Genomic DNA, 13,356 nt, shown 5'->3' on the forward strand with positions numbered 1-13,356 from the left:
GCTTAGAATCTCGTGTAGTTTCATTTTCTCTTGCTGGTTGCATGTGTTGAAGTGCTCGTAGGCACCGTTGCACATATTTTGCATTCATGCCATCATATCTTGCGGTGCTTGTAACTTTTGATCCGTAGATCCGTTGGAGATGATCTTTATGTGTAGATTGCTTGACATGACGCGTAGAATCACGTGAACCTATTTGTTTTTGCTGTTTAACAACAAATTAAATGCAGTAGTTCAGATCTGTACAGAATTGTAAATTAACTTGTGAGGTCATCTCGGAGGTGCTATATGTCATTTCCGATCTCATTTAAAGTGCCTAGATAAGTAGTTTAATTACGCTTCACCTCTTGCATGTTTGACAACATTAATATTGCCGTGTAAATAACCGGAGTGAACTAAATAATTAACGTGGAGCTTCGTCAATATGCAACTCGTTGCATATTGAACTTTACTTAATGTGTAGTGTTTGATTGTGTGGATTGTCATGCCGTGACTTGCATGTTTTCAGCTGCTCATGCATCATTTGTGTTGTGCATCGTGTGGTGAATATCGTGTGTTGATTTGTGTTTCCGGTTTGCTTCGTCTCGATAGAGTTCCGCAGCGTGTCGGATTGTGAGGACACGTTCGTCTACGTCGGTTCGTCTGCTTCACGGAGGCATTCTTCTTCCAAGCGGGATCTCAGGCAAGATGATCATTTCCCCAGATACCATTACTATCATTGCCATGCTAGTTTTACCGTTGCTATCGATTATGTCTCGTTGCCTAGCACATGTTATATATCAGCCTCTCAACAATGCCATGAAAACCTTCAACCTGTTCAACCTAGCAAACCACTGATTGGCTATGTTACTGCTTGCTTAACCCTGTTGATAGCGTTGCTAGTTGCAGGTGCAGATGCTTCCATGTGAAAGCATGGGTTCCTTGTTATATCACCATATTAAATGCTATTTAATTTAATGCACCTATATACTTGGTAAAAGGTGGAAGGCTCGGCCTTTCTAGCCTGGTGTTTTGTTCCACCTTTGCCCCCTTAGTTTTCGGCTACCGGTGTTATGTTCCATAATCGAGCGCTCCTAACACGATCGGGTTGTTATGGGGACCCCCTTGATAATTCGTTCTAGATTAAGACTGGTCTGGCAAGGCCCAACTTTGGTACTACATTTGCCTAAACACCTAATAAAATTGCATAGGGAATTTCCGGACCCCGAGGATAATTTAATCAACCCCCGAGCCAGTGCTCCTCATGAGTGTTGGTCCAAATTGGCAGACTACGGGGCCACCGCGGGGCAACCCGAGGTTTGGTTCTCCTAGTGTCCTGAGAATGAGGTACGTGACTCCTATCGGGATCGTCGACACGTCGGGCGGCCTTGCTGGATTAGTTTTACCTTTGACGAAATATCTTGTGCATCGGGATTCCGGTGATGCTTTGGGTAATCTCAGAGTTGAGGTTTTCCACTAGGGAATCCGACGAGATCGCGAGCTTCGTGATTGAGGATTTCTATGCGGCTTGTGGTAATTTGTGATGGACTAGTTGGAGCACCCCTGTAGGGTTAAATCTTTTCGGAAAGACGTGCCCGCGGTTATGTGGCAACGTGGAAGCTTTGTTTAACACTGGTTCTAGATAACTTGAAGTTAACTTAATTAAAATATGCCAACTAAGTGCGTAACCGCGATTGTCTCTTTCGTGAGTTTCTTCTCCGATCGAGGACACGGTGGGGTTATTCCTGACGTAGGTAGGTGTTCAGGATCATTCATTTGATCATTCGTAGTTCACGTCCGTTATGCGTAGATCTTCCCCCTCTTATTTCTTGTACTCATAAGTTTAGCCACCAAATATGTGCTTAGTCGCTGCTGCAACCTCACCACTTAACCATGGCTCGCCCGTTAAGCTTTGCTAGTCTTGATACCTTTGGAAATGAGATTGCTGAGTCCCCTGTGGCTCACAGATTACTACAACACCAGTTGCAGGTACAGGTAAAGGTTACTCGATGCGAACGCGTTGATTGTTCATTTGGAGTTGCTTCTTCTTCTTCTACTTCATCGATCTAGGATGGGTTCCAGGCCGGCAGCCTGGGATAGCAAGGATGGACGTCGTTCTTATTTTGTCGTTTGTTTTCGTCCGTAGTCGGACCCTGCTCTTACTCTTGATGAATATGTATTGTACTGCTGTGACTCTGATGTAGCTTGTGGCGAGTGTAAGCCAATTCTATTATATACCTCTTCTTTTCAGTACATGTACTTGTAACGATATCCATTCTTGCGACACGGTGAGATGCGCTTCTATCCCTGACAAGGCCTTCATGCCAAATTGAGGATAGGGTCGCATCTTGGGCGTGACATGTATATGCTTAAGTGTTAATAGTTTATTTTACTATATATACAATTAGTTTATTTTTAGTAAGAATATTAATAGAACTAGTTTATTTTTTTAGTTCATTTTACGATGCATATCCTGCATCCTCGTCGTCGACTCGGCCGAGGACACGTGCTTGATCAGAGGGGCCATGTCCGGGACTGGGCTCCGCCCGGCTGGTATTGGGAGGTGCTACCTTACGGGGGGCGTAGGTTGGTGAGGAGCCAGCCCGTTGTTGACCCGATCCTTGTTTGGTGGCGGTCGCGTGGGCTAGTGACGGTGCCGAGGCTTCCGGACACCGCAGAGGTGGTACGTCACCGTGTCAGCGAGGAGGATGAGCACGTCCGTCGCTACATGGTTGCATTGGAGGGCAGGTTCGGGCATACCTCGCAGGTTCTTCAGGGATCTCACTGGAGCTATGATCCTGTGATGGTTCCTTCTCTTTGGGTGTCCACCGCCCGCGACGATACCCGTCGGGCGCTACGGTTCTAGCTATATCAGTGATGCTATATGTATGATAGTATTCGAGGAGTATTAGTGATAATATTCGATGATGTACGGACAAAAGAGATGATGTAGTTTTGCTTATAATTGAATGCATGCTAATTTGAATACTACTTTATTTTACGATTTGGTTTTGCTTATTGAATGCTCAAATTGGAAAAGTACTCCTACTTTGAATACTATGCAGAAATCTAGGAGTCCCGGGTGGAGCCACGACCCGGGACTAAAGTTGTTTTGGAACGAAGTTCCTGATAGAATAATTCTTTTTTGGTACAAAGTTCAACAAAGTCCTTTGACACTAGACAATGTGACATATAGAAGGGTAGATGAGATCAGGAAAAATAGGATCACTTTCTATACATCTAGAATGTCGCCATTTTGTTAAATCCTTAAAGGTTAAGAGAATCCGTTAGACATATTTTAGAGTTTAGGTTCTAGCCAAGACCCGGGACTAAAGGTCCTCCTATATAAAACGACACTTCGAAGTTTCCAACCCCTCTTATATAGTTTGTTAGTTTATTAGTTAATCAAATGTCAGTTTTTTGCAGAATTATGGATCCACATATCAGGAACCTCGAAGAGGAAGAACTTCTCGAAGATATAATCAAAGACGGCCCCGACGTTGAACCAGTTGAATCTCCGTCGTCATATCTAAGCCCCTCTGGATATGGAATGGAGGTCGACCGACACGAAGATGAAGCTGATGGGGCAGGAGATAAGTCCAATGACGGAGAAGGTGATAGCTCCCCTGATGGAGAAGCCAGTGGAGAAATAATAAAGTCCGGTGAGGTATACATATGAAGTTCGACAATCACTTGTAATATGTGAAAAATATTGGAGATAGCTCTATATTGTATACATATACATTCATTTGACGAATGTTTCTCCCTCTTAGGCCTCCACATCGAGCAAAGCTACGAAACGAGGCCCGACTAGAAAGTTGGATGCACGGAAGCATTACACCTTTGAGGTGATATTGCCTACGGGCGAACCCAAGCTTCCTAAGAATGTTGCTGACACATTCAAGAAGCAATGCGGAGTTCTCGTTAGGGATCACGTCCCGATCAGCGTTCGAGAGTGGAACAAGCGCAAAGGGGCAGCCGATAGTGACTATGTCGCCGAAAGGTACAAAGATAATCTTTGGAATGCTCTCATGTCACATTTCAACCTGCCAGAAATTGAGAATGAAGACGCCACAAAAAACTGAGGGCCAAAGTCAAGCAGTGGACTCTAAAGAAGATGGCCGAACTGTTCCGTAGCTGGAAGAAGAAGCTATGGAAAAACTATCTGAAGACAAAGAAAGTGCCAGTATTCAAGGGGTATCTAGCCAAGCAGGCGAATCAATGGAAGGCATTTCAAGAGTACAAGGAGTCAGAAGATGCCCAGGCATTATCAAAAAAGAACAAGAAAAATGCCGACAAGAAGAAATATCACCACAAGCTGGGGCCAGGGGGCTATGAGACTGCCATCCCAAAGTGGGATAAGAAAGAGCAAGATCTGCTAGCTAAAGGCATCATACCTGAACCACTCAGTGATGAGTGGGAATTGAGAGCAAGAAATTGGTTCCTTGCGCATGGTGGTTCGTACGACGAAGAAACAGGGGACCTCATCTGCAGTGACGGTCTTAGGATACCCAGGGAGAATTGGAAAAAGATAGTGAAAGAAATTAAGGAGGGAAAAAGACAGTTCACTGCAGATAGAGAGAAAGATTTGCTCACACTGGTCCTCGGCAATGACGAACATGGAGGACGAACGCGAGGCTTCGGTCCTTCTTACCCGTGGTGGCTTGGGTTTGCCACAGACCAAGACACTTACAGAAGCCGATCGAGAGCAAAGAAGCGACAGCAGGACGAGGAGAATGACAAGTTCAACCAGTTGCTTGCCAGGATTAGCGAGCAACAGAAGCAGATTGAGGAGCTTAGAGGACTAGCGCGCCAGGAAGATCCTGCACTCGATATTACCGGTGCCCCATCTAAGCAGAAAAGCAGCGTGGCTGAATCTAAGGCCCCGCCCGACAATGCACGAAGAATGATAGAGGGCGGTCCCGGCTACCCCGTGGATGGAATCAAGGAGTCAACATCATGGTGACTCCATCAGAAATTCAAGAACATATCCATAAAGGTGGCCGTCGGACAAGCTTTACCTTCTGGCCCTGATGCACGCTCGCATGGACGTGAGATTCCAGCTGGCTTTGCTAAAGTCGGGGTGGATGAAATCATGGTGGGGTTTCATGATATGGAGCTCGACATAGCTGGACCCGAAGATGAGAGGACACTCGGAGAAGTACTGGGTGGAGTCATCCTATGGGACAAGAACTACAACAAGCTTCTAGGCTCGGCCCCAAGGACAACACCGCCTCCGAGTCGTCGCAGGTCACCTACACCTCCATCACCTCCAAGCCCTCCACATGACGACGGCCAGCACAACACGAGTCCATCTCGATCACCGCCGCCGGACTTGGGTCGTCCGTCTCCGCCGCCGCCCGCTCCGGATACTAAGCAGAAGCGTGCCAGCAAGAACGCTCCGTCGATGATTTCTAAGCGACAGAGCTCCCCAAAGCGCAAACTGTCACCCCTCCCAAAGGTACCTCATGCTAATCTTCCTATCAGACCTTATGATCGTACCGCCGAGGAAAACGCCAGGATAGCAAAGGAACATCATGATGCGTAGATGAAAAAGAAGGAACCCGAGCCCCGCCCAGAATACACCGAGAAGCAAATAGCATATGCAAAATACTTCACGAACCTTCCATCACAGTATGACTTACACCATAAGCCTGATGACTCTACACACAGATTGCAGAAGGAAGTGAAAAAGAGCAGATCACGTGCAAGTGCAAGTGGGAGAAAATCAAGTTCAACTACAAGAAAAAAAGATGAGACGTTCCTCAGCTTGGACAACAGGCCAAACAGTCGATCCCACCCCTCAGGGTGTTACCCGAGAATGTCCCCCCTCTGGTGCAGGGGCAAGATTTGGAATTAGCAAAGAAGTGGGCGGATGAATGGGGTATCCCGGATGAAGACGTTCTGGCTTCCCAAGACGACAGGTTACCCAAGGCTGTGGTAGCCCCTAAGCCACAGTTTGTCATGGGAGCGCCTTTGGTCAGCAAAGATGATCTCCCAACAAATATGCGTTACTTGCATACATGGTACTTAAGTGAATCAAAGAATGGGAGAACGATGATCATGGTGAGTGTCCCACGGGAGTACTACGGCCGCCCCGAAGAAATCCATATCAACTTTGATGAACTCTTCCAGATGTACAATGCCGACGCCCTCGACAAATCGCTTATGAGTTGCTATTGTGTGTAGGTTTTTCAATTCGTTGTCTACATATAACTTGTTTAGTCATTTCAATTCATTGTCTACATATAACTTGTACTCTATTATGCAGAATGAAGATTCTGGATTGTAAAAATAGGAATATCCTAAATGTTGGGTTTAGTGACCCAGATAAAATACATATAGCGACGCTAACTGATAAACCCAAGGAGACGGAGGCAAACCTTCTAAGGTTTCTAACAGATCAAAATTTCTGTGACCACATACTGTTTCCATACAACTTCAGGTGAGGGTCTTTACTCTGTTCTGTCCATTCACTTATAAGTGTAATTGATAAGTTACTGACATATATATATATATATATATATATATATATATATATATATATATATATATATATATATATTGCAGCTTCCATTGGATTCTGTTGGACATTCAAATTGATAAGGGAAGAGTTGATGCCTTCGACCCATTATCGAGACCCTTGGAACAGTTCCAAAGCATGCAGGACATGTTCCAAGGGTAATTTCAATCATTCTTGCGCTCTGTCGGTCTCTTTCGATGATTTTCTGATATATCAATTAATGAAAAACTTAGCAAATCATTTTCCTTGTCGGGCAGGGTTTGGAAGCGGTTCAAGTGCGTGACTCCCGGTATCGAGCCTGAGAAGCTGACCTTTAGAGCGGCTCAGGTAAGTAGTAGTATGATATACTTCTATTTTCAATACATTTATGATGCTAGATTATTATTTTGATTATATATATTCTATTCTCGTAAAGTGCGACCAGCAGCCACGGGGGACGCATCTATGCGGATACTATGTTTGCGAGACCATTCGCACGTTCACCTCTGAGCACAAGGATCACAGATACGACGTAAGCAATGAACATTCACACCTCTATTTTTACCCGTCATTCTTTGTTATCATGATTGATATTCATATTCATCTCCTCTTCTTATATAGTACACGACCATGAGGGAGAAGTCCCTACCAGAGCAACGCGCGATTGCTGTTGCAGAGGAGCTTGCGACCTTTCTGAGGACGGAAGCTATAGATGACAAAGGACGATTTAGTGTAGCTAGGTGTCATTACTGATGTTGGTCAATGTAATCGAATAGACAGGCTCTAGTCCCGATAATTCAGATCTCCATATAATTGTATATATATGCTTGCTTGTAAGATAAGTTAATCTTATATATATATATATATATATATGCATAATTATTTCTATTTAGAATTATATGAAAACTAATTCCCGAACACCAAACAAGGCATCACGTTAATCTCCCGAACACCTAAACCCTAAAACCCTAAAACCCTAAAATAAACAAAATCTGCAGAAACTCTTTAGTCCCGGTCTGTGTTAAGACCCGGGACTAAAGGGCCTGCCCCTGAGAGCGCTCTGAGGTGCCCACATGGAGCGCCTTTGGTCCCGGCTTGGAACAGGGCCGGGACTAAAGGTTAGGCCTTTAGTCCCGCCCCTTTGGTCCCGGTTGGGGAACCGGGACTAAAGCCCCTTACGGGCCAGGACTATAGGCCCTGTCCCCACTAGTGTTAGTTTCTTACAAGTCCCTAGTTGTGGCATATTATGAGCGACAAATAGTTTGACTGATTCCATGTTCTCACTAAAATCTTAAACTACAAAACACCATTATTGGAATCTTAATTATAACTGTGTTAAATAATGTCATGATAAATCATACTTCCTACTAACACATATGTACGAAAAGTGACTATCAGAAATTGTGTCAGTGTCAGAACACATCACCTATATATATTTACGAACTAAGAGAGAATTTTATTATCCCTACATGTCGAATATTGTCACAAATCAAGCTCTCGTGGCAAAGTACTGGAAGGAACCTCATACCATGTTCGCCCTCCTCAAGATAATGAATGGTCTCCAATGTACCAGTCCTATGGTCGTAATACCCTAACGCCTTGCTTGTGCTGATAAGCAGTTTACAATCCTTGGGATCAACATCCAATAAAGTTGCCTCATCCGAGGAAAACTCCGGTGAGTTGTCCCCAAGCTCTATCCGGCACCCCACAGACCAAAAGTTGTCTTCCGCGCTCCATATGTCAATGGCGTTCATGGTCTTATCTGAACATAGAATGCAAATGCGTCCTTGGAGCTCGACGATGGATGTGATTTGGTCGCGGTTGCATTGAGATGGCCCTTGCATTACCTCAAATTCCTTCGTACCGACATCGAAGGCCAATATCTCACACCTTGAGGGAACTTTTCCAAGATTAGGATCTACCATCCAGTAGAGCTTACCGTCGGCATAGGCGGGCTGCATGTCAGCCACCGGCCTTGGTGGAGTGTCGACTGCGCTCCATATTTCGGCATCTGTGAACTGGATGTAGCATTGCAGCTGGTAATCCCGAGTGCTTACGTTCCTCTCCATGTAGGCAAAACGCACATGTACATGCTTGTTTGTCTTTGAGTCATATCCCAGTCCGAACCTGCCTGCTAGAAAAGAATCATCTTCTTCACCGACATATGTATCCAAGTACTTGTAGTACTCCGTGGCAGGATTGCATATGAAATCCAAGGAATGGCCCATCATGTTAATGCAGCTGCCTCCAACAAGACCGTGACAAGGTTTGGAACAAACCGCTCTTGACCGTTTACCGTGAAACAAGTATGCATGCAGTTTGGGTAGCTCCCTTCCACAACCTTCGAGAGAGTACAACCCCCCACCAAAGAAGGCGTCCAAAAGCATGACCCTAGGGCTTTTGCCGAGGTTAGCATGGAGGTTATGCAAACGCATGAATCGATTACTTTCAATGATTGCGCGCCAATCTCTGCACGCGCACGTGAATGCAACAATAGAGCGTGTGGGCAACCATTTGAGGATATCTGACCAAGCCTTTGTTGACGGCGACGAGAAGATAATTTCCTCGTGGGTGCGGCCGATGCACACGAGGCTCTCTTCCAATAGACCAACGGTATAAGGGGGTTTGTGCTTAATGAAGCTATCCATGATGGCCTTATCCATCTTCACCGACGGCGGCGGCGCCGATAGTAGAATCTCCGGTTCTCTTCCACCACCACCTTCAATGTCCACTATGAACACCGTCGACGCAGCTGTAGCAAACATAATCTTCTTGTGTCCGTTATCCCCACTGTATATTTCAAGCGGAGAGAGACAGTTTGACCGCAGCAGAGCCTCGGGCCAAGCTTGTCGTTGGATGCAACAGAGCTGCTCCCATTGCCCGCCTCCATCGTAGCACTTGAGCCGCCAGATAAGGTAATGGCCGTCTTTGAGAGGATCTTCTCCATAGTGAAGGCACAAGCATCCATCCAGTACTGTCAGCTCGACCTGGAACAGAGCATTCTCTAGGCCGAGCGGCGGCAACAATGAGCTGAAAACCTCATGGCGGACGTCGAAAGTGATGATCGTGCATCGACCTTCCTGCTGAACAAAGTGCAGGTATCCATTGAAGAAGACGGCAGCGGTGGACTCTTCCCGCAAGGTGCACGACGGGGGCCGTCCGTTGGCTGGCCGCCAGTGCGTGGACGCGTTAAGCGACAAGACCTCGCAAGTCGTGATGGACACATCTCGTCGAGTCCGGTAGAACAGCCGTACCACCTTGTGTTCCTTGGTAGTTGAGACGTAACCCAGGCCGTAGGACACGGTGCCTCCGCGATGCCCCATCAGGTTGTGCGGTATACCGCTGTCGGGAAGAAGCACGAGCGCGCCGGTGGATGGGTTGCACACGTAGTGCCCGTGGAAAGGCCAGCGTCGGAGGAGGACGAGGCCATGGCAGGGCTTGGTGAGCACCTGGACAGCGCAGTCTGGCGCTAGTCGCGGGAGAGGGAGGACACCGGTCAGCTGCTCCACCGCTCCGCCGTGGTGCCACGAGTAGAAATGGTACTGCGCCATCGTGAAGAACAGCCTCGGTGGGCCGGACTGATGCTTGTTGGCTCTCTCCAGGTGGAGGTCCGCGAAGGAGCGCGACGAGAGCGTCGTGTTCCAGCATCTTGACAAGCAGCGGAAGCGGCCGACCGACTTGGCTGGCAGGCGAGCGAAGACCTCGGTTAGGATCTCATCCGGTAACAGCGGCAGCGGCGCCGGGGCGTGTTGGTTCCTCGTCCGTTTGTTAGCCGTTCTGCTCGTTGATGCTTCATCCCTCGCGTGCTTCATCGCGTCAACCGATGATCTCACTATCGCGTTGGGCAACTGGGACTGCTCTGTAGCCAAATATATAGGCGATTGCGGCGTCAACCTAAAATGGATACGGATTCGGACTTCTTTCCAAAGTTGTGATGAGGTGTCTTACGGGAGGTCCTATTGGACGCTCGCTGCGGCAAGTTGTCGGAGCAACGCCCAGAGAGTAGGATCAAGCGATGCGCCGGGCATCGCATCTATTGTGCTTCGATCCCGGTTGTGGAACCTTCTAACGCCTTGTTCGGTTAATCCCACCGAGGAGGGGATTGAAGAGGAATGGAGGAGATTGAGATGAAATTTGACTTGTAAGAGATTTAATCCCTCCCAATCCCTTTCAAACCCCTTCAATTTTGAAAAAACCGAGCAAGGCCTAAGGAGATTTTTTTCTCGTTTATTCCGTTTTTTCTCTTTTTTTCGTTTTTCTGATTCTATTTTTTTCTATTTCTTTTTTTCTAAGGTTATTTTTTAAAACTAAGTTTATGTTTGAAAAGTTATTCTTGAAATTCAAAAAAAAAATCTTGCTTTCATAAAAATGTTCTAAATTTCTGTTTCTCTTTTTCTAATGTCATTTTTTAGCTGAAAAGATAATGCCCACACGTTTGGGCGTTCGCAAACTGCCCACACGCATGGATTGTCGTACGTTTGTGGTTCCACGAATCTTGATAAGTTTTGTCAGATTTTCTGTGTCACGTAAGACTGGGCTCCTATGTGGGCATTTCATCCGGTTGCCCACACGTTCGTTTCACGCACGTAGACGGGTTGGTGTGTGGGCGTTTAAAAGTTCGCCCACACGCCTGTGTCATGCACGCAGATGAGCTCGTGTGTGGACGTTTATCAGTTCGCCCACACGTGTGTTTCACGTCCACATGCCCACACGATCGTCACCCCGTCTCCTCTCCCACACCCCAAACTCTCAGTTATCATGTTTTTTAAGCCGTACACGGTAACTGCCTAGTATGCTTGTAAGCGGATGACAACTCTCTCTCTCTTACTCGGATATGTTTTTTTTGCCATGTCTTTTTTGTAGTGTTTCCGTGACAACTTCCTAGTGTACTTAGAAGCATATAGGACCTTAAAGATATTATTTTTGCCTTGTTTTTCAAGTGTTATATGGCAACTGTCTAGTGTTAGTCGGTGGTAATTCCTAAAGCTTTCAAATCATGGCAACTATAATAGACCAGGCTATACATGACAACAGCTGCACTTGACCTGAGATGGCAACTGCAGTAGGTCATACATGGCAACAGCTGCAGTTGTTCATAAATGACAACTGCACTTGACCTGAGATAGCAACTGTAGTTTGTTCAGACATAGCAACTGCAGTTGAGCAACCATGATAACTATAGTTGTTCAGACATGGCAACTAGAGTTCAGCAACCATGGCAACTTTAGTTAAACAAACATGAAAGAGGGGTCGGACATGTTCGGAGGTGATGGGGCGTGCTAACTGTCACGCGTGCATGCGGTACCGTGGGGTAGGAGACCGGACGTGCGGGCGTGTGGACGTTACCTGTTTTATCTTTTGAAAATTTCTTTACAATTTGTAAATTATTCGCGCTTTCTAAGTTTGTTCACAACTCAGAAGTGTTCACAATGTTATTATTTTGTTCACTAATTTTAAATTCGTTTGTGTTTCCAAATTTGTCCAAAATTTGAAAAATGTTTGCGGTTTCAAAATTTGTTCACAATTCAAAAAATGTTCGTTCATGTTTCAAACTATGTTCACAATTCAAAAATTGTTCACAATTTTATAATTTTGTTCACTAATTCGAAATTCGTTCATGTTTTAAAAATGGTTCATGGATTACACAAATATTTTTGTTTCCAAATTTCTGTTCAGAGTTTGAAAAAAAATCCCTCTAACAAAAATTGTTCACATATTCAAAAATGTTCGTGATTTTCAAAAATGTGTTCAGTTTATCAAAAAATTGATCACATATTCAATAATTGTTCAAGATTTTTATATTTTCTTCTCAAATTTGAAAATTGATCATTTCAAAAAATATTTTGTTCAGAATAATGGTCGCGTTTTAAATTTTACAAAATGTTCGGATCTACATTACGTTTAGCCTCGCGAGCCATAGTAAACAAAGAAAGGTTATCTATTGCACTAGCAAGGCTCAAGCAAAGGCAACACACAGGTCCCTTGTTCCATCCTCGCATCCAGCACTCTTTGTTGAGATTTTTAGCTGTGTTATACTAATGGGTCGGCCCAGTTGGAGTCGTCCGTGCGCGTCTGCTCGGCTTTTCGCCGCTACGAGTGGCGTATAGGAGCTCCCATGTTTTACGGTCCGACTCGAAGAACAACGATGTAAGTTGGGTTTAGAATCTGTTTGGTTGGCATCCTGGGCCTGATCCTAGTCTAGGCCCTCCAACGTCTGGAACTCCTATCTAACACACTCTTTTTCTGAATTTTAGCTGTGTTCTACTAATGGGCCGGCCCAGTTGGACTCGTGCCTGTGCGTCGGCTCGGCTGTTCGACACAGCGAGCGGTGCATACGAGCTCCCGTGGTTTATAGTCTGACTCAGAGAACAACGATCTAAGTTGGGTTTAAAACATGTTTTGTTGGCATCCTCGGCCTGATCCTGTCTAGACCCTCCAACGTCTAGATCCTGGTCTGATCCTGCTGGGGGGGGAGAGAGAGAGAGAGAGAGAGAGAGAGAGAGAGAGAGAGAGAGAGAGAGAGAGAGAGAGAGGAGGGAGGGAGGGAGCGAGGGAGCGAGGGAGCGAGGGAGCGAGAGAGAGAGAGAGAGAGAGAGAGAGAGAGAGAGAGAGAGAGAGAAGGAGAGGGAGAGGGAGAGGGAGAGAGAGAGGGAGGGAGAGGGAGAGGGCGAGAGAGAGAGAGAGAGAGAGATATTTAGCTGTGTTATACTAATGGGTCGGCCCAGTTGGAGTCGTCCGTGCGCGTCTGCTCGGCTTTTCGCCGCTACAAGTGGCGTATAGGAGCTCCCATGTTTTACGGTCCGACTCGAAGAACAACGATGTAAGTTGGGTTTAGAACCTGTTTGGTTGGCATCCTGGACCTGATCCTAGTCTAGGCC

This window comes from Hordeum vulgare, chromosome 2H (assembly GCF_904849725.1).
Source record: "Hordeum vulgare subsp. vulgare chromosome 2H, MorexV3_pseudomolecules_assembly, whole genome shotgun sequence".
NCBI lineage: Eukaryota > Viridiplantae > Streptophyta > Magnoliopsida > Poales > Poaceae > Hordeum > Hordeum vulgare.